The 22,479-nt window shown below is 47.4% G+C and overlaps 1 protein-coding gene and 1 long non-coding RNA gene across 3 annotated transcripts in view; both read right to left on the minus strand.

The window, feature by feature from the left end:
• Positions 1-22,479, minus strand: part of TUB (tubby bipartite transcription factor) — an 85,156-nt gene that overhangs the window by 31,017 nt on the left and 31,660 nt on the right. The window lies entirely within an intron of this gene.
• Positions 1,970-11,317, minus strand: LOC112606550. The gene is made up of 4 exons (XR_003115651.1): positions 11,276-11,317; positions 9,126-9,284; positions 3,864-3,920; positions 1,970-3,733 (listed from the first exon to the last, which is right to left on the minus strand). It is a non-coding gene; the product is annotated as an uncharacterized LOC112606550 (long non-coding RNA).

Genomic DNA, 22,479 nt, shown 5'->3' on the forward strand with positions numbered 1-22,479 from the left:
CAGTGTATAAGATGAGGGAGTTGAATTAGATAAGGTCTAAGGCACCCAACATCACTGGAGCTCCATTATCAAGGGCCCCATCTGAAAATTTACATTAAAAGGATACACATTTCTCACCTCCCACTCCCACTTCCCTGGGACAGCAGCATAGAGAACACTCAGGCTAGACTTACCCCTATGAAAAATGCGTGATGAGCACAGACCCATCCCTCACCCAGTCACACACCCAGAAGACAGATGGCAGCTCGGGATGCACTCCGTAAGTGGGTCTGAAGTCCCTCCCACCCTCTCTGTGAAAAAGAGTCGAGGTGATGAGTGCTTAGGAACAATTCAAACGTGCTCTGCCATGAACCACATGTATGCCTTGGGCCGTCCTGGGGACTTAATAGTTAATATATGTAAACCATTTAAAACAGGCAGTAAGAGTTAGCTGTGGTTACATAATGATCTGCACCCCCTTTCCCTCCAGCCCCCCTGCAGTCTGTTCTCACATGGCAGTGAGTGATTTTTTCATAATGCAAATCTCTCCTTGCACCTGCTGCTTCAAATCCTTCACTCGCTTCCCTTGCTCACAGACCAAAATTTTTAAAAGTTCCTACAAAGTAGTCAAGTTTCTGGTCTGCAGCTATACTGGTATGCTTTTAGAGAAGCCAGGTTTTCTCTACCTTTGCAGACTTTTAGGTCTGGAATCCACCTCCCATCCCTGCACCCGAAGGCCAAAGCCCTAAGGCTGAGACTGAAGTCATGGTTCAGTGGGGACCAAGGAGGCCCCAACTACTTGTATTTCTTTAAAATTCCTGAGGGGGGCATTGATGAACAGGCATTAGTCTACTATGTTAGAAAGGAGGACTCATGGTTTATATTATTACAAGTGATCTACTGTACGGGGCCTGAGAAAATGTAAGGGAATCAACAAGAAAACCCCCAGAATGAGAAAGTTCAGTAAAGTTGCCAAATAAGATGGAAAAATAGCCAAGAACATTTCTATAAAAAAATTATCATTTGCAAAATGAAAATGAAAAAGATCTCATTTACAGTGGTACAAGACTACATATGAAAAGTTTTAAAATAATACCAGTGAGACTGATTTGTGATTCATATAAAGAAAATTATAAAATGCAACTGAAATTTATAAAAAGAACTTGAAGAAATGGAGATTCCTAATGTATTTCTGTATGATAGGAAGACTATTTTAAAGACATTCTTCCTAAATGAGATTTCATTTAGTTCGAAGCAAAATTCCAAGGGGATTCTGAAACGTGATAATGTACAGAGATTTTTTATGCTTCCCTGTGGTGATGATTTAAGGAAAGGAGGGTGAGCCCCAAGATGGTTTGTGAATGTGGGTTCTGTGATAAGAAAGCCAGTGTGGCCATGTTGACTTGCTGGCTAGTGTCGATCAGCAACGCCAGCTCCACCATCCCGTGACAGCATGCCCACACAGTGCGGGCATCCTGCCCCACATCCCAGGATGGCAGATTAGTGGGCAACAGTGAGAGTTTGGGGTAGTCAGGGCGTTGGTGCCACCACTACTCTCTTTTTTGCCTATTTCTCTCAATCAATGGCCATTTTTTTCCATTTTCAGAGCCATGAATTAAGAGTGCCCAATTCAGCTGACCTGTGTGGATGCCCAGGATTAAGGCAGACTGAGATAAGCTACTCATCTGCCCCTAATTCCTCTGGATAACCCAGGTATAGATTATCTGGAAGGAAAAAAAAGCAAAAAACAAAAACAAAACAGGTAAGAAAAGTAAAGACAATTCTGATAATGGCTAATGAGAGGAGCACCAATCCCATTAGATATGAAAATAGACAGTGGCAACAACTGAAGCAATGTGATGATGGACAGGAATCTCATGTGAAACTTCAATGGAAGAAAATAAGCAACCCAGAAATATACTCTAAGCACTTAATTTCTCTACAAGAATTTAGGGTTAATTACCCAACCCCCCCAAATAATACTAAATTTAAAAATGAGAGTATAAAATCATTATGACAAAAGTGTAAAATAAAGTGTCCTGTGGTTATCTGGAAGGGGACAAAGAGAGGTTGCAGAGGTATGAGACTGGGCTGATTTTCAGCATAAGCAATTGTTGTTATTGTAGGAGGTGATTTGTGTAAAGAAAAAGCAAAGAAAAGATGGAATGGTTCAGCAAAGCAGAAAGGACACTGGGCTAGAAGCCAGGGGTCTGAATTCTAACCACAACTCCTCCCTGCGGAGTGATCCTGGGCTACGTCTTTCTCATTTCTGGGCCTCACTCCAACATTTCAAAGATAAAGAATTAACACAAATGACCTGCAGCAGCCCTTCCTGCTCAGCCTTCTGGGATTCAACGATCATTCCCCATTTGTGGTTTCTACAGCAGGACTCGATGGAAGTGCAGAAAGAAACTCAGATCTTTCCTGCCCCAAATCGCAGAATGACCTCGTAGGCCGGGTCTGTTCATTTCAGTACCCGAGGCTCTCACTGCACCCAGCCCCATCAGCCACGGGGATCCAGAGATGACTAACACAGGGCACTGGCCTGTGAAGATCATGGGTTACTGGAGGACACAGATGGACACAGACAACAAACAATAATCCCAGGCGGTATGAAGTCAACCCAGCCAGAGGCGAAGACCCGTGCGGGCAGAGCAGAGAGAGCCAGAGGAGTCTGGCAGGGGACCAGGCAGGGCTTTGCAGCAGAGACAGCCTTTGAGGCTGGGTATTAAAGGATACAGAGCTCAGTAAAGGTAGATGGGGCGAGGGAGCCACGGGAGTTAGGAAAGCATTGGGGTGGATGGCCTGCCTGGCTGTAACACGTGGGGAATGAGTAGGGAAGAAGGGTCTTGGAGACGTTATATGGGACTGGGGAAGTTGGTCTGGAACAGGGCCAGGCTGCCTGTAAACAATGGGAAATCGCAGGGGTGCAGGGGTGTGGTGGCGTTGGGGAAGTGATCCTGCCTGTGAGGGAGGGGATCATAGGCAGCCTTGGCAGCAGGGTCTGTGGCGAAGCCAGAGGGAAGCAGAGATACCAGTGAGCAGGTTCTTCAATAGCCCAGGGCGGAGCTGGATGCGCCAAGGAGGGGCCTGGGGTGAGTGGTACAGCTGAGGCAAGCCCATGGGACCCGAGGCAGGACAGCACAGCGGCAGGAAAAGCACAACTCAGGCCAGACAGCCTGGGCTCTTCATCTGGGCTCTGCCTAACTGTGTAACCTGAGGCTGTTTAACCATTTCCATCTCAGTTTTCTTATCTGCAAACAAGTGGAACGCTTTTTAGGGACATCAAGGGATTCCATGATTTAATAAAAGCTTTTAGCATGGTGCCTGCACTAAGTGCTACTCGTGGTGGGGGCGATGATGATAGAAGAGCTGCATGTTGGAGGAAGAGGGGTCTGGACAGTGACTCCTCAGAGAACCCAGTGGGAATAGCAGGTTTGAGAAGGGGTTAGGCATTGTGAGTTACTGTTCAGATGTGCCAGGTTTGAGTGTCTGCAGGCCAACCCATCACAAGTGACTGGAAAAGTGCATCTGGAGCTTCGGGAGAAGACACGTGAGGAGAGGGAAATTCAGGGAGTCCTGAGCCCAGGAGGAGACTGAGGCAGAGGCTCAGGGGAAGGTGCAGACTAAGGGAGAAGAGGGCTGACAGCAAAGACTTGAGTGTGTAGCTGTGGAATCCAGCATAGAAGCTCCTTGAGAACAGGAGTTTTCACTGTTTTGCTCCCTGCTGTATCCCTAGTGCCTAGTACAGTGCCTGGAAGAAAACAGGAGTTCAATAAATATTTGTTGAGTGAATACATGAGGAGAATTTTTCCTGTCATTCACTGTAAGTATTTTCTTAGGCACAAAATAGTAACAGTAGCTAACATTTATTAAACGCTTACCCTGTGCCAGGCACCATGCTAAAAGCATATAGAGTCCCATTTCATCTTTACGACAGTCTAGAGAGAAGGTACTATTATTATTTCCAGTTTATAGATCAGGAAGCAGGTCTCAAAAGGTAAAACAACCAGCTGAATTCACACAGCTCGTGAGGAGCAGAGCTAGGGGCCAAACCCGGGGCTGCAGGACTCCCTGTGGGTGCTCTCCTAGACCCTGACTTAGCAAGAAAGGAAATGGAGCAACAATGCCCTGTGCCGGCTCTCACATGCTCAGTAAAGAGGGACTGTTTTTAAATCTTGCTGGAGGAGGTTGGGGGGAGCCAGAAGAGCTGGAGAAGCTGGAGAAGCCGGACCTCGTTGGTGTCAGACTTACGGAGTGAGGCCATTTCACAGAACAGTATTTGGTGAGGCCAGACAGTGGAAGAATGGGAGCAGATCAGGAGCTAGGAGTGGAGCTGCCTGGAGCGGGAGAGGCAGGACGGAGGTCAGAAACTTACTGAGAGGAAGGAGCTCCATCTGTACACGGTGATGGTTGTGTGTGTGAATGTGTGTGCATTGGGGGAAGGTATTAGGCTGCAAAGGTTGTCCAGAGGATTCAGGCAGGTCCAGAAAGATCCAGGGTTGTCCCAGGGTGACAAGGACTAGAGGTCATTTGCAAAGTACAGGGGCTGCACACCTGGCAGGCTGAGTTTGTGCAGGTCTTGTCACACCTCTTCAACCTGCTTTCATAACCAGTGCTGAAGTCCTCAAACACCCGCAGTTATTATACTTTTCCTAGATGTGCGCTCCGAAGAGGGCATGAGGAGTCAGACAGGCTAGGCTTGCCCCAGGTCTTCAGCTCGCAGGCGACAGATTGGGATTTAGAATCCTGGACTCCTCTAGCTCCTGAGCGGTACTGCCCCAAGCAGGCTGGCTGCCCTGGGAAGTCTGGGGCACCTTCGGCCTATCTCTCTCCAGGCTGTCTGGACCCTCTGCACAGCCCTGCTGCCTCCAGAGAACGAGGTTCATCACTCAGTACCCTGTTCACAGTAACTGCCTGGGATTGGGATTAGGGTCAGGGCATAGGCCGCAGAGCTGTACAGGGGCCAGCTCCCTCTGGACTGCACGGAGTTGCTTTTGCCCCCATCCTCGCTCATTCCTGACTCATGCCAGGCCCCTCCAATTCCCTTCACCTCCATGCTTCCTGCCTCTGGTAATGCTCCTGCAGGGGAAAAGGCTGTCATGCTGTGTGCCACACGGAACTTCATGTCCAGCATCTGAGCAGACCTGTTGGTTCTGGACACTCTCCAAACACCCTGGGGATAGAGGAGAGAACTGCAGAGTGCCCATTCTTCCCCTGGCAGTATCCTTGGAGCCCCTGTGGCCTCAGGGGCCCTCAGGGCAGCCTCCCTCTGGGCTCCTTCCTCCTTGGCCAACTCTGGGGTGACATGATTAGCCACTGCCCAAGCACTGACCACCATGCACAACCCGTTTCATGTCTGACCAACCCCAGACTGGACTCTGAGCTCACAGAGAGAAACCCTTCACAGCGATATGACTCTGAGGGCAAGAGGAGGGTCTGCAACCACAGAATCCACACCATCATTTATGTGTGGACCTCCTACTATGTGCAGGAGTAGTGCTAGGGGCTTCCCATGCATTGTCACAAGGCCACACACAACTTACTTTTCAGATAAGGAAACCGAGGCTCAGAAACTTGCCAGGCTTTAACCCCTCCACTTCACCAAATTCATCATTACCCTTGGGTCAGATAAACCCTGAAGCAGAGCTGCTCTTCCAGCTCTGCTCCTAGGTTTACCAGAGGGCATGCTGTCCCTTCCTTCACCCTTCACTCCGTCTACAGTGGAGGCCTATTTGGGCCCACAGATACACTCAACTCTGCTCTAGGTACTAGAAGAGGCAAATGGAAGGAAACTGACATTTGTTAACAACTATTCTTGCTGAGTGCTGTCATGTATTATTTTCTCATTCAATCTTCTTAACCACTCTATAAGGAAGGTATGACTATCCCCATTTTAGAGAAAAGAAAGTGAGGCACAGAGAGAACTGAGGTCACACAGTAAGGTATAGGTCTACCTGAATCTACGACTCACACTTCTACCACATGAAATCACATCTTAACTCTGTCTCACTCCCATTGCGGAACCTGGGGCACATGCCATGTCTCCTCTGTCCATTACCACCTGCCTCAGCACCACCAAAGCCCTGGCCCCATGAGGAGCAGGCCAGGAATGAGAGGGAAAGGGAGTCTGCTTCCTTCCCAAAGCCTGGAGGACCTTAGTGGGCCCAAGACACCTGCTACCACAGCAACGTACACACTTCCCCCTTAGCCTGATGGCCACGATCCTGGCTTGGCCTCTGCAGAGAGGGGCCCTTCCCAAGTCCAGGTGTGGTCTGGAATGATGATCCCCTGGCAGCTTCCACCAATTCTCCTCCAAGAGGCTGGGCCTTGTTACCTATATTATACATTGGCCCTGTGTCCTCTCATCCCCTAGAATCCTGCTTCAACATGGAGAGGCCCCTGGGATTCCAAGACCTCTTTTGGTTGCACAAATCACTCTTCTGCTCCTACCAACAATATCCTGAGTATCCATAACTGTCTATTTGTTCCCAAGTTTGTGGAGTCCTCTGACACTATGATTTAAATTGCTGACTTCAAACCCTATGCTAGTTCCTCCTGCCCCACCAGCCATGTCTGCCCTGACTTACTCTCCTCCCTCATCTGGCCTGTCTGCTCTGAGATCCCAGGAGGCCCTGTGGCCCTACCTGCAACAGCCATGGCACCTAGTTTCCATCACTGGGTTTCATGCCCCTGACTCTCACTGTCTCTGCCTTGAGTTCCTGGTATCACTGAGGAGCCCCGTGTCATTATCTATAGGCCACAATTTTTGACCCCACTTAGGTCAATATTCCCTAACACTCTCCTTTTCCACAACTCCCCATGCTTAGACCTCAGCCAAGACACGAGGGCCCAGACCTCAACAAATGTTACTGATCTTAGCCAGCCAGCCCTCTCTAGCCACCATGAGTCCTGGTTTTACAGGCACTGGGTAAACTCTTGGTACAGCTCCTGGATGGTCATTAGGATCAACAGGCAGGTATACTACAAGCCCCAAATCTGGTTTATCCCCATGGCCACAGTCATAAGCATAATATGGTAATCTGTGAACCCAGAAGGCTACATCTGGGGTAAGAGGCTGTGCAGCCTGTCCAGTGGAGCTCAGGCACAGTCCATCAAGGTGGGGACAAGCATGGGGCCATGGGTTCTCCTTCTCCCCTTCATCTCAGTCTTCTCCCTGGGGCAAGTGATGCTGTTTTAAAACCATATTCATTCAACCTCAGAGCGTTGGAAACTATGGCCCTGATGTACATGCTGGCCTATTGCTGGGACACTGAGAACTGAGTAAGTCTGAAAACTCAGAGCTATCCATTTTTCCAGTCCTGATCCAGCTCTTAGACTCAGGACCAATCCTGCCATATCCCTGCAGGACAAATGACGCCCATCAGGTTCTCAAAGTCCTTCAGAGAATGTCCAATGTCACCGATCATTGAAACAACGGCATTACAACAACTTGCTGCACCACTCCTGACCAAAATCGCAAAATGAGAAAAAAGAAAGTAAATAAAACAGCTAAAAATAAATTAAAATGATGAACCTTTATACTGCAGGGCTGTGGGGACAGCTATAGATAACTGGTGTCACAGTAAATGGGCTCAATATTTCTGGAGAACCATCTAGTAATATGTGACAAGAACTATAAAATTGTTCATGCCCTTTAACCTAGTAGTTCCACTTGGGGAATGCTTCCCAGTAAAATACTAAGAAAGTAATTTGTACGGAGATATTCATAGCCATGATATTTATAATAGCAAGAAATTGGAAGGAGCCCAAAGGTTCAGCACTTGGGGATTGACTAAGCAAATTGGGTCGAGTGAACACTCCGGGATGCTTCACAGCCAGGAGGTGTGGACATGTGCAGTCTCAGGCAAAATGAATGTGCATCCTTGGGCCAGCAAGATGGGAAAAAACCGAATCAGATGGCCTCTGACTCCAGCTTCAACCATGGAAGCAAACGTGCAGTCGGCTACTTGGCACTGTCTTCATGTTAATTCAGTTAAGTCAGTAAACTTCATGTCAGTTATGAGGGTTTTAAAGGTCATTTATTTTACTTTCTTTTTCTAAAGGTCATTTTGAATTAACTGAATTCTTTTTTAAGAAGACATTTAAAATGCTAACAAGGAACTCTGTGGAGGAGATTTCATAACTGTCCTTGTGTACGCTCATCTCCCGGGAGTCCTTTCTGACATCTCATCTCTCTTTCCTCGTGTCCATGCAGGAGGACCTGGGCTCACCCACGTGGCTGGACAGGGGCTGCTGTGGACCGGAGGTGCTGGGCCCTGAGAGAGCTGTGAGGGCCTCAGCAGGCCCAGACACTGTGATGGGGCAGTCCCTGGCCCTGATGCTCCGTCACACCCCTTCCTGAGCCTTCCTTCCTCTGGGGCCCACTCTGTGCTCCATGCTTTCTCCTGTGCCTCAGGAAGAGGTTACTGAAGAGCATGGTGGCCCCTCCTTCCCATGAGAGTGCAGATGACCTGAACACCTTCCAGAGACAATGTCTGAGTGTCTAAGGTGGCCCTGTAGGCAGGGCCTGGGCTTCCTGGCCTGGGGTAGGTGTCCCCCAAGAGCAGTGGTTTCCTCCCCCAGCTGCAGCCTGTCAGAATCACCCAGGGAGCTTTCTAAAATAAAGATTCCTGGGCCCTGCCCTAGAGTCCCTGTGGGCAAAGCCTGGGAATGTGCGTGTTAAAAATATTCCTAGGGCTTCTCATGATGCAAACCACTGTTCTAAGTCTTTGATGCCTAAGAAAGAAGGTTGTGAGCCTGCCTTCTTGGGGTCCTGGGTTCAAAAGGCTTTTATTATGAGCCAGCAGCCACGGTAGAAACTGCAACCCCTCATGTGTACGTACACACACACACACACACACACACACCCTTCAGAGGAAGGCCCTGCCCAGTAGCCTAGAGCATCTGGGAGAGCCCTCCATAGGCCCCTGACAATGCCTGGCTCCCTAGCTCTCTAGAGGCCAAGAGCCAGCCTCCGCCTCAGCCAACGCATGTGTATCTCCCCGGGACTGCAACCTCCCAAGCTTTCTGGGTTCCCCATGTCCTGTGGCAGGTTCTCCTGCTGCAGGAGCTCTTGGTCCATGCCCGCGGTCCCAGGTGTGGCAGTGGGGGCCTGCGGCCCCACCTGCCCAGGCCATACTTACGGAGTCATTTTATAAAGCTGCGTCCTCCTCTCAAACAGCGACCCTCCCCAGGCCCAGGACCACACCCCGGCCACTGGCGTGGCCTGGGCAGACTCCGTCTCACCGCCCCCCGTCTCCAGGACACTCTTCAGCTTCACATTGGCGCTTGAGTCCCCCAGCCTGTTGTCAGGAAACACCGAGAGTCGTCACCCTGCCCCACCAACCACCCTGCCAAGTGAGAACGGGCTGAAGCCTCCGTAGTCCTGGGGAACCGAGAACAGAGGAGGAGGAGCAGGAAGGAACTCCAGAGGTGGGGTCTCTTCCCAGCAGTTTTGGAGCAACTTTCTGAGCCCTATCTGGGATGCTGAGGAGGTGATGGGGGGGTCACTTTTGGAGGGGTCACCCCCTCCAAACTGTTCCTGAAGTAGCAAGGGAGCTGGGGGTCCCTGGAGTTCCCCAAAAGCACTGTCTCCAAGGCTGGGATCCGGGGGCCCAATGTGGCCTTATTTGGGGATCTGGATCTCTTAGGGGTAGGGACAGCGGCAGGGGGCAGGACAACTTCCAGGTGATGGGAGGGGCCAGTGTACGCAGGGACATGAGTGTGGGCTAAAGAGGCACAGAGCAAACTAGCAAGATCTCTGTCCCCTTTGAGCTGACTGTCCTCATCCTACTCTTGCACCCCAGGATCCCAGGGGAAGGGGTGAGCAAAGCTGCCCCTCCCCAACTCCTAGGCTCTGTTCTGAGGGACAGGGAGGGGAGCCAGGCATCGACTTCTCTGGGATCTGAGGTCACACACGCTTGAAGGGCCCTGGTTTTCCCTGTAGAGGCACCGCAGGGTGTTTCCGCCCCCATCCTGAGGCCAGCTGTCTCATCCTCCCTCCCCACAGCACACGCCCCCACACACTGGTCTAGGCCCAGGCTTGCCTCAGTTTACTGAGCGTGCCCAGCTGTCACTGAGGTTTGAGGGAAGCTCTGTGGGGCTGGAGGGAAGCTAGGACACTACCTGCTGAGTCCTCTCCCACACAGGTGGCATCGTTGCTGATGCCAGGCCCAAGGAAGGACGAAATGTGTTGTGTCCTGTTCAGAGACTCTGCATTTGTAGAGACAATGACAGAGAGCATCAAGGAACGAGGAGGCTGACCTGTGGCTTCACAGCACTGGGGCAGCGGAGAAGGGCCAGGGCCACACAGGCCCCACCCTGGGGCACCCTGATGGCTGGGGCTGGGGATGAGCCAGCCATCAGGTGGGGGCAAACTGAGCTGCATCCACTGCTGAAATCATGCACAGCTAGGCAGAGCCCAGGCCTCCGTAAGCGTGGACATAACCGTGACTGTGCTGTGTGGGTGGCAGGCAGGGAGTTCACATAGTGTCTGTAATGGTGATGCTTGGTTTTCTCAGCGTGTGTTATTCCTCAGACTCCATCAGCTTCTATGTTGGCAAGGATTCACAGACCCCAAATATGTACAACAGTATAAGGGATCTTCTGGCCCAGTAGTTTTCAGTTGGAAAACATCCTGTCATGAAGAGGCTAGCAGAAAACATAAACGCAAGTGGCTCTGGATGAAGCTGGGGACAGGATGGGACTAGAGTTCCACACTCTCAGCCTCTCCCTCCCTATCACCCTCAACTTCTGCTTCCTGGAGATGCTCTGGGTGACCCTGGGGCTCCAAATGTCATTTGAAAATCAGTGGTATGGTCCCAGCTTTCTTATTTTCAGATGAAGAAGCTGAGGCCCAGAGTGGGTAGAGATCTGCCAAAGGTCACACAGCAAGTTGGTAGCAGAGCCAGGGCTGGAGCTAGAACTGAGGCCCCATGACTCCTAACCACTGTGGCCTCCAGCTCCTAAGCCAGAGGTGACCAGCAACCCCACCCATGGTTCTGACCTCCTCCAACCTTCTCCTGTCCACTCTCTGGCTCTCCTGCATGGAGGAACCTGGTATCTGGACCACCCCTTCCAGAAACAAGGTCCAGACAGGCCTGAGTTCTTGGCCCTTCAGCAGTAGATCTGGACCCTTGTGACTGTGTTCTCCACAGGTGACCTCTTCACTTTCTTGGCTTTCCCACCTGTCCACGGGGCTCCCAAATCTACTTCCTGATGGCTCCCCTGAGCTCCAAATGCCTCTGGGCCCCTCCAGGGGCACCTCTAACTCTCCAGGTTCAAAGCAACTCACCTTACTCCAGACCTGCTCTTCCTCCTGATTTTCTGGCCATGTGCATAGTCCTGCCATTCACTCAGTCATCACCCCAGAAACCCAGGCGCCACCCTAACCCTCTTCATCTCACCTGCGGCTCTACCTGTGAAGCCCTCCTATCGGTCCCCTCCCCTGTCCCCAGTGCCTCTGCCCAGATTGAGGCCTCACATGTCCCCAGCCTCCTTCTGGTCTCCTGGACTGCAGCTCTGCCTGCTCCAGGAACATTACACTTTTAAAGGCCAACCTGAGCATGTCACTTGTCTGCTGACAAGGCTCTTTCCACTGCTCCTCATTCCAAAGGATATAAACCAAGCTCTTCCATGAGGCTTGTGAGGCTGCAGGACCTGCCCCCTGACCCCTCTCCTGCCTTGCTCTGCTGTCTCCCCTCCAGACTGGCTTTGCTCCAGCCACTTCTAAACTCCCAGCAGATCTCCCCATAGAACTTTCTCATCTCCTGCCTCAGCACACACCCTCTTGTCTCTTCAGATCAAGGCTTTTCCAAGTGTGCCCTTGGGTACCTGCTTCACCATCCCCTAGCATACTGTCAACTCCTGGGCACCACCCTGCCCGGACCTGCCAAAAGAGAATCTCTGCATTTTTAACGCAGATCTGTGGATGCTGCACACTAAATGTTGAGAGGCACTGTTCCACTGAGCAGCTCCTCTTGTCCCAGTCTCCCTCCTGCCTCAGCTGGGCAATTCTTTCCTTTTGGCCCCTGTACTCTCCAGGGTGTGACTAATTGTGACTGGATGTCTCCTCTGCTGGGCTATGAGCTCCATACAGGCAGTGACCATGTCTTCTTCCTCTGACCTGTAAATCCCTGATCCTGGTACAGAGAAGGGATCAATGAACGGGAGCCCCAGTGCCCCTGGTCAGGAGGAGGTCAAGCTGATCTAGTGATAAGCCACAGCTTGTCTGGAAATCTGAGACACTGCTCCCAGGGTCTTTGCAAGTTACACCTGTCCCTCTACCCCACCCTACCTCACCCTCTGCACAGTAAGGAGACATGTTGGGACTAAGTGTAATGGAGGGACTACGGGGTGTTAACAGTGACATTTAACAACAAGCTCTCCAGAAAATGTCTGCATGCATAGACTCAATAAGTTTACTCTAAATTTTACTGACACAAAGGATGTATACCACATAATTTACGAATACTAATGAAATATCCAATATTCTTTATTGTAAATTCCATATAGCCAGATGATTGTCCCAGAAATCAACCCGCTCAATGAGTTTCGCCTAACTCTTTATCTGTAGCCAACCTATGGTTGCAGTGACAAATTACTGTAGTTCCAACTTAATGTTGCTTGATATTTTCATTTATGCTAACAAGTAAGTTGAAAGTGAAACAACAAAGACATGTCAGAACTTCACTCCTTCACTGGTGGTCTGAGTGATTTCTTTGCTGAATAGGTTAATAGTTTGGGGACACTGGAAAAATCTTTGTTTTCTGCTATTCACCATGGAGCAGCTATAAACATGATACCCTTTAAAATTTAATCTGCATTAGTAATATTTTTCCCATCACTTTCTTACGTCTAGACAATCAACAAAACAATAAATCTGGTCTTAATGTGCAGCACCTGTTGACGTCCCTGGTCTAGCCACCCTCGCCGTGGCCAATCTGTGATGTGACTGAGCACAGAGGTGGGAGGAGATGCTCAGCAGTGCACAGTCATGTGGCAGTTCCACCCCACAGATACAACAGACAGGTGCAGGGAAAGGCAGTAAAATGAATAGGAGGTGGTGAGTTTTCAGTGTATTACCTTTGTAAACATAATTTTTTTAACGTTAAATTTATACCGCTTCTTTTTTTTTTTTTTTTAATTTTTGAAAGAGAGGGTCTTGCTCTGTAGCCTAGGCTGGAGTGCAGTGGTGTGATCTCAGCTCACTGTGGCCTTGACCTCCTAGGCTCAAGTGATCCTCTGACCTCAGCCTCCTGAGTAGCTGGGACGATAGGCATGTACCACCATGCCCGGCTAACTTCTGTATTTTTTTGTAGAGATGGGGGTCTCAGCATGTTGCCCAGGCTGGTCTCAAACTCCTGACCTCAAGCAATCCTCCTGCCTCGGCCTCCCAAAGTGCTGGTGTGGCAGGCCAGGTGTCACTAACGCAGGCCTCCGTAACAGCTGTTTCAGTGCTGACCGAGTGGTGAAGTTCAATATTAAAAGCTGACAGAAGCAGTGCCCTTACACAAAGGCTGGAATGGAACAAAAGTCCAGCGAGAGTTTTGCCTTAAAGCATGACAGAATAATGAAGGAATTCTTAAAGGACCTGCTTAAGATTAAACAAGTTTTATTGGGGGTCTGAAGAAACTCCCCAAACCTCCGTGACTTAGCAGGGGACAAGATAAGGGTAATCACCCCTGGCACCTGGACCCATTTAGATGAAGTACATTTACTGAGGCTCCAGAGGAAGGTCTTCAGGACTCCAATCTTAGTTATAGATTAAAAGAAGTTAATCACTTATGTCTTTAGATGAATGCACACTTACACGCAGACATATAGTTTAGAAGGTATATAAGCTCTGGAAAACTTTGTAATTTTGAGTTGGTCTGGCAATAATTTCCAGGCCTTCTCCCTGTAACCAGTTATAGAAATAAAAATTCCCTTCTCTCCCAGTTCATCTGTATCTCGTTATTGGGCCTTGAGAATAAGCAGCCCACCCTCAGTTTGGTCCAGGAACATTGGGATTACAGGCGCGAGTCACTGTGCCTGGCCAGTTTGATTCTTAATAACAGCTATGTTTAGCAACGGGCTTACAAACATCTTCCTTTACTGCGCAATTGATTCTCATAAGCCGTTTCTGGGCCAGTTCCAGGACAGTCACCCTAAAGAATTGAATGGGACCCCCCATTACTGCCATTACTCAGAGGGCCAATCCCCTCCCCAGCCCTCTAGAGCCTAGCTTGCGAGCTGCCAGAGGGATCCTGAGAGTCTAACAGTCCCTGCTATGTGACCCAGCCAGCTTGTTTCCACTCTATGGGCCTCAGGTTCCTCAACTTTGAGGGGGAAAATGGCGCCTCCTAACTCGTGAGGTGTGAAGAGAATGAAATGCCTGCTTGCCCTTCCCCCACACACCTGGCCTACATACTGTAGTTCATTCCCATCACTGCCCCCACACCTTACCTGAGACACACCATGCACTTGTTTTGGGGACATGCCTGCACACCCCTCACCCTCCCAAACTGCATCACACACAATAACATGGCACCCCCTATACCACCCAGAGACAAGCTGACCTGTAGACAGCTGCCTCCCACTCATCACCTCAGACACTCCACAGACAGATTTTCCTCCAGCTCTGCCTCACACACAGCCACCTACATACCCAAACCATACCCCACAAAGGCTCCCATGCGCATATGTACCCGAAATTCCTTCGTGTACTTTGTACTCACATGTACTGCGCCAAATACCTTTTCCCTACCCCCAGGCATTTCACACAGAAATGGATGCCCCACTCTGCCCGCCACAACCCACTGACACTCCTGACGTTCCCCCGCTTATCCCTGCCAGCATGAGCATGCGCACCACACACATGTGCCCATCATTTATCTATACTTCTCTCCAAACTCACAACTCACAGCACACACTCACGCCACCCCTACGCAGAGGCATTCCCATATGGTCCTCACACACTCAAGGCATTCCCATATGGCCCCACATTCCAGGACAGGAGATCCCAGCCAGCCCTCTGAGCCCATGCCCTAGATTAAGGAGCAGTGAGGGGCATCCTGGTAGCATGAGATGGGAAAGCTAGGGTGCACTTCCTCACGGTGACAGCTTGCTTCCCTGGAAGTCAGGCCCTGGCTTGAGGTGCAGGGAGGACTTCAGAGAGCTGGGAAGGGATAGGACCAGACTGCTGGCTAAACACCTCTGTGTTCTCCAGACCCAGCCTCAGGTGGCTCCAGCAGCCAGCTCCTACCTGCTTTCCCCAGTACCCCCAACCCAAACAAGGACGCCCATCTGCTTCTGGAAGCTCCTCCCACGCCCTGTGAGAGCAGGACTCTTGGGGGCTTGAGGGCCTTGCCCAGGCTGCAGTGAACGCTGAGCCCAGGCTCCCCTGGTCACAGGGAGGGATCAGAAAGCACAGGGCCCTGAGCGGAGGGGCTGGTGGGAAGGTGAGCAGGGAGGCCAGGGCTCCCGCTTCCAACTCCACAGGGGCTATCAGGACTCCAAGGTGGTGCCCCTTTCCTATGCCTTGCTAGACTGAGGCGGTGGCAGACGCACACACTGTCCTTGGCTGTCCCAACCCTCAGCTCCACCTGAAGGTTGGACCCTATCCTGTCCCCTAATCATCATCCTGTACCCTCGCCCTGTCCTTGCCCTCACCCCCAGCCCATCAACAGCAGAGCTGAGTCCTGGGGTGAGGGACCTCTGTCTGTCTGCTCCCATCACCTAGCATCTGTGTGGCCTGGGTAAGGGCCTCCCTCCTGGACCCTCCCATCATCTGAGCAAGGAGGAGCCAGTGTGCAGCAGACGCTGGGTGGGCTCTGGGGCCCATGATGGGCAGATACCAGCATATCTGTCTAGGTGGTCCCAGCACACTCTAAAAGCAGCCTCAGGCCAGACCGGGTCCTGATGGGCACAGGGAAGCCATCTCAGGGGTACACACCTTCTTACAGTGCCACCCAGCAATAATCCAGAGTAATGGCTGAGGCCTTAGAGAGCAATGGTGAGGTATGCATCACCCACTTCAGAAAGCTCACTATCTTGTATTCTCCTCCCACCTCTCTCTCTCTCACACACATGCACACACACAGGCCACTCCAGACTGATCCTACCAGGCTGGTGCAGCCTGTCCTCTCTAGACTCTACATCCTGGTCCTTGCAGAAGATGCTGCCTTCAGATTTCCATGGCAACAACAGACAGCTGCCCTGACTGATGAGTTACAGTAAACTCTCTCTTCTCTGCCTAGCTGAGGGGGATTCCAGGGGAGACAGGCTGAGCATCTAGGCCTGGGCTCCAGACTTGGGTTAGTAACGACAGAGTAACTCTAGGACAGGCCAGCCTCCACACCCTACCCCTTGCCCAAACCCACCTGCTCTTCACCTTCTGGTCCTTTGAGAGACTGTTTAATACGGTAGAGAATAAGCCATGTAAGCACCAAGGCTGTGCTGAGCTACTCTACCATCCCTTTAGCCAGATGTGCCACATGCCTCCCAGTGACACTTATACAGGCACATACACCCATGTACATGTACGAACACAGGTACAGTACACACAGGAACATGTACACAATATTCACACAAAGTGGAAATCTCCATGGCTGCAGAGACCATGTGTGCATGCATGCTGACACATATATGGAGGAACACATACACACACACATATGCCAGGACACATATCTAGGTATACACATAGATATGCCAGAACAGACATTCAGGCTGGGAGATGACATGGCATGCAGGTGAGGACACGTCTACAGGCTCAGACATATCCATTCCAATTGATGGAAATGGACATGGGCCCACAACCATTCCCTACTCCCACGTGCGCTCGCTCGCTCTCTCTTGCTTGCTCACCCTCTCTCTCTCTCTCCAGCCCTTGCCCCTGCCAGACTCAAGGAGGGCCATGTGGAAAGTCAGAGGACCATAAAAGAGTCAAACCTTTAAGAAAGGGCTGTAATCAAAGATACAAATGAGACTGTACACATCTGAATCTTACTACATTTCTAGACTAATAAATTAAAAATCTCAACACAATGGACTTTCGAGAAAATATAAATCTCTAAACTTAAAAAGAAGTAGAAAAGTTGATTAGATTAATAACCATGGAAGAAACTGGAAATGTTGCTAAACAGCTCCAGACAAGAAACGTGCCAGACCAAGATGAATTTGGGGACAAGTATTTCAAATTTTTTTTGTTGTTGTTGAAACAGAGTCTCACTCTGTCACCCAGGCTGGAGTGCAGTGGCACGATCTCAGCTCACTGCAAGCTCCGCCTCCCGGGTTCATGCCATTCTCCTGCCTCAGCCTCCCAAGTAGCTGGGACTACAGGTGCCCGCCACCACGCCCAGCTAATTTTTTTGTATTTTTAGTAGAGACGGGGTTTCACCCTGTTAGCCAGGATGGTCTCCATCTCCTGACCTCGTGATCTGCCTGTCTTGGCCTCCCAAAGTGCTGGGATTACAGGCGCGAGCCACCACGCCTGGCCAAGTATTTCAAACTTTTAAAAACAGACAATAATTGAGTTAGAGGAATCACTCAGCAATACACAAAAAAAGATGAGATGCAACCAACTAATTTTGCAAGGGTAATCAAACCCTGATATAAAAATCTGACTCCCCAGATACCTAAAACTCCACTACTTAACAGCCTTACTTATTAAAAATATATTTAGCATTCTAAATAAAAGATTAACAAATCAAACCTAGAAGTAAGTTGAATGAAAAATATAACATGCACCCTATAGAGCTCATTCAATTTCCAGAAACGGAAAGATGGTTTATATATGAGCAACCCTATTTATATAATATATCACATTAATAAGTCTAACGATAAATGTCGTAAGTTTTTAACAGATACCAAAACGGTCTTGGATAAAAGTCACCACTCATTTCTGGTTAAAAGAAATTTATTAGTAAACTAGGAACAGAAGTATAGTTGACAGGATAAAGAATATAACTAAACATTGTTTTATAAGTTCTAGCCAATGCAATAATTTATTTTTTCACATAATTATTAAAGATAAATTGATCATTATTTGCATATCCAACTGTCTACCCAGCAAAATCTAAGAAAATTAACTGAAAAACTATTAGAATTAATAAATAGGTCAGTGGCATTGATTAATACAGAATAACTACCCATAAATAAGTGGCTTTTCTACATATCAGAAACATCCAATTTAAAAATATAATTAAAAAGGTCCGGTCGGGCGCAGCGGCTCACGCCTGTAATCCCAGCACTTTGGGAGGGCAAGGTGGCCGGATCATGAGGTCAGGAGATCGAGACCATCCTGGCTAACACGGTGAAACCCCATCTCTACTACAAATACAAAAACAAAAAATTAGCGGGGAGTGGTGGTGGGTACCTGTAGTCCCAGCTACATGGGAGGCTGAGGCAGGAGAATGGCATGAACTCAGGAGGCAGAGCTTGCAGTAAGCCAAGATCGCGCCACTGCATTCCAGCCTGGGAGACAAAGCGAGACTCCATCTCAAAAAAGAAAAAAAAGAAAGAAAAGAAGAAGGAGAAGAGGGAGAGGCAGAGGCAGAGGCAGAGGGAGAGGGAGAGGGAGAGGGGAAGAAAGGTCCTATTCACACAAGCAGTAGAAAAAATAACCTATCTAGGGAAACTTCACAAGAAATGCCTTGGACATACATGAAAACAAACTACAATTCTATTAATAATAAAGCAACAATTTTACTTATATTAACACCCTTAATAAAAGGAGATGCTTCCCCTGTTCCTGTATGGAACTGCAATTTTGTCAAATAAATTGACAGGTGTGATTCCATTCTAATCATAAATGCAGTAGATTTTTTTTTCACCTGGACAAATTTATTCCAAAATTCATCTGGAAAAATAAGCCAATTTTCCAAGTTAGCCAAAACAATTTTGTAACTGTAAAAGAATGAGGAGGCATTTACCATGTCAGTTATCAAACTGTGCTATGAATCTCCAATAATTCATCTGTACTAGGAATCTGTACCAAAAACAGTGGTACTGACGTGAGAATGACCAATGGACCAATGCAGTACAGAAATAATTCCATGTCTATAGAGGAAATTGGTTTACAATAAAGGTGGGCTTTCAAAACACTGAAGAAACATTGGATTATTTAGTAAGTGGCTTAGAGATCAACTTGCCATCCATTTGGGGCAAATAAAGTTATATCCCTATTTTACATCCCATACAAAAACAAGTAACAGAGGATTAAAGGTTTATTACAAAAAAGAAAACTGTAAGTAGAACATGTTAGAGAGTATTCTTCTAGTTATGTGCAGGGAGTGGGGGAGTTTTTCTAAGCATGTTCCTAAATCCAGAAGCCATAAAGGTTTATTAGGTAAAAATCACCATCTTCTATATGGCAAGAGACACTGTAATTGAACTGAGTGCCAAGCTGGCAAATATGCAGTGAGGGTGGCCCTTCAGATACTGTGGGGAGAGAATGGATTGACACCCTTTCTGGAAAGAAATGTGATAATATGAATGTATCAAAGAACTTTAAAGAGATTCATTCTTTTTGAGCTATTAATTTCATTTCTCTGAAGCTATTCTAAGAAAGTGATCATAAGAGTATAGAGATTTATGTACAAATATATTCATCACTGAGAATTTAGAAATTATGGAAATAACCAAAATAAAGGAATGATTAAATTTCAACAAATCCACAAAAGAGCTATTATATAGCCACTAAAAAGAGTATTTGTCCAATAATATTTAACAATATGGGAAAGTATGTTACATGAAAAATTTAGATGACAAAACAGTTTACACAACGTCGTTAGGATATAGGCACACGCAAACATACATAATTGCCATTTGTGAACAAACTTATACTACACATTTTTTTTAGATAACACCTGAGATCCTTTTCAAAGTAGCACCTAAGAATTTAAGCCCATTTTTTTCAGTAACAGAGCAAAACACAGAACAAATAAAAGAAACAACTTCATTTTCAGCATCCACTCTCAGATGCTCACAACTGCACTCCTTGGGCTCCCCTCCTGACGGTTCCCAGTGGAACAACTAGTCCTGGCCATTAGCTACTTGAAAGCTTCCTGTCTTACCTTGACTTTAAGCTTTCCCTCTGTTTTAATGGTCCTACTAGTCTTTCTTTGGAGAATATGTGTGCCAATTATCTCATAAGATTACATCCCCCAAAAGGATGCAATTTTATTGTGGAACCAGTAAAAGTTAAGAGGTTAGCAAAAGCATAGGAAGAAAGAGCTAAGAGACAGAAGAGCAGAAAACACATTTTCTTTAAGATATTCTAGTTAGATGTCACTTATTTTTAAGATGATAGACTTCGCTGAAGGGAAAAATAAAATAGTACTTTAACCAGGACATTTTACTTATGGAAAGCTTTTTGGCCTTATTCACTTTTTCAAAAAAATGAATTAAGGATTACCAGGAGTGGGTGCGTAAGTAAAAGATTAAAAAGAAGTACATGAATGAAAAGATGCTCAACTTCATTATATTCACCTGGAAAATGTAAAGTAAAACCACAAGACCACACGCAACACACTCACCAGAACAGCTAAAATAAAAAGACAGAAAAGACCAAGTATTGGTGGAGATATGGAACAGCTGGGATTCATATATTGCTGATGAAAGTGTACTGGTACAACCACTCTGGAAAACTTTGGCAGCATCCACTAGAATGGAACATAAGATTCAGCAGTTCCACTCTTAGGTACATACCTCATGGAAACACATAGACACATACACCAAAAGATGTGTACAAGAATGCTCATAGCAGCACTATTCCTAATTGCCAAATACTTTAAACTTCCCAAATGCCTATGAACAGTAGAATGCATATACAAACTACAAGTCACACATTCGAATACTATACAGCAATAATAAATGAACTAGTGTATAACTACATGCCTGACATACATGCATCTTGCAAATTAATACTGAACAAAATAAACCAGCCTCAAAGAGTAGATAATAAATTATCCCACTTATATAAATGTCAAACATAGGCAAAATTAATCTATGATGCTAATAGTCAGGATCACTACTTTGGGAGGGTGCATTTATCAGGAAAGGGCTCAACGCCGGCTTCTAGGGTGCTGGCAATGTTGTGTTTCTTGGTCCAGGTAGTGTTAACATGACTGTCTGTGTTCAGCTGTGCAAATTCATCATAAGCTGTCCACTTATAATTTGTGTGTTTCCATTTATACTGTATATACCTCTATTAAAAATTTAAAGATGAAAATTAATCAAAATGTCAATAGGAATTACCTCTGGGTGTTGGGGCTACAGGTCATCTTATTTTTCTTTCTTATATTGTTTTATGTATTCCAAATTTACTACAATGAATATGTAGTGATTACATACATATTTTATTATGGTTATATAATAAAATTACATAACATAATAAAATTACACAATAAAATTAATGTTATTTTATTTTATGTGTATGTGTATGTGTGTGTGTGTGTATATGTATATATACACCACATAATGCCACCATGGTTCTAAAAGGTGCTGTGAAGGTGGCCTGGGCAATAAGCCACTACTTCTTTTCCTGAGGAGTATCCATTGTCTCTTTCCTGGGCCTGGGCCAGTGGTTCTCAAATCTGCCTAGACATCAGAATCACCTGGAGAGCTATTTAAAATTGAGATTCTTGGGCCCTACTCTCAGTGACTCTGATTTAGTTTGTCTAGGATGGCCTCCAATATGGCACCCTTCAAGTTCTAAAATAGCAGGACGACACACCACAAGGTCTGAGCTGTGGAAGCCTCAGCTCTTCCTGCTGGATGGGGGTTGGGAGAACCTGTCTGGGGCACTGAAAGCCCCTCTTGGGTTAGGCTGTGAAATGAAGACTATGCCACAGGGTTTGGTAGCTTCCTAGAAGGGTAAGAGTTTGGAAAGCCCAAGGTAGACCATGCTTTGGGCTGACTACAGAAGAGAGGATGGCAAAGCAGGTAAGAGCACAAATATGGAGTCAAATAGACTTGGGTTCAAATCCTGCTCTGCAGTAAGCTCTCTGTCTTTGAGGTTAACCACTTTGAGCCTTAGCTATACCATGGGAATTCACAGGGATTCTCATATCTCTTTGACAGAATTATGAATATTAAATATGATAATTTATGTAAAACAATACAGAGTCTGGCGTGCAGTAATGTCAAATGATATATGCTATATGTAATATTATCATACTTAATTGCATATATTTAATCTTACATATAATTACATAACATTACATGTTATATAGAGAAATATATTAATTGATATTGAGTATGAATAGTCCAAATTATGGAAAGTCTGATGCTCTGATGATTGTTTTAAAAAATACAGGCTTCAGCCAGGCATAGTGGCTCATGCCTGTAATTGCAGTACTTTAGGAGGCCAAGTTGGGAGGATTGCTTGAGACCAGGAGTTCTAGACTGGCCTCGGCAACATAATGAGGCCCTGTCTCCACAAAAAAGAAAAAAAAATTAGCTGGGTCTGGCAGCATATTCCTACAGTCCCAGGTACTCAGTAGACTGAGGTGAGAG

This window comes from Theropithecus gelada, chromosome 14 (assembly GCF_003255815.1).
Source record: "Theropithecus gelada isolate Dixy chromosome 14, Tgel_1.0, whole genome shotgun sequence".
Taxonomy (NCBI): Eukaryota; Metazoa; Chordata; class Mammalia; order Primates; family Cercopithecidae; genus Theropithecus; species Theropithecus gelada.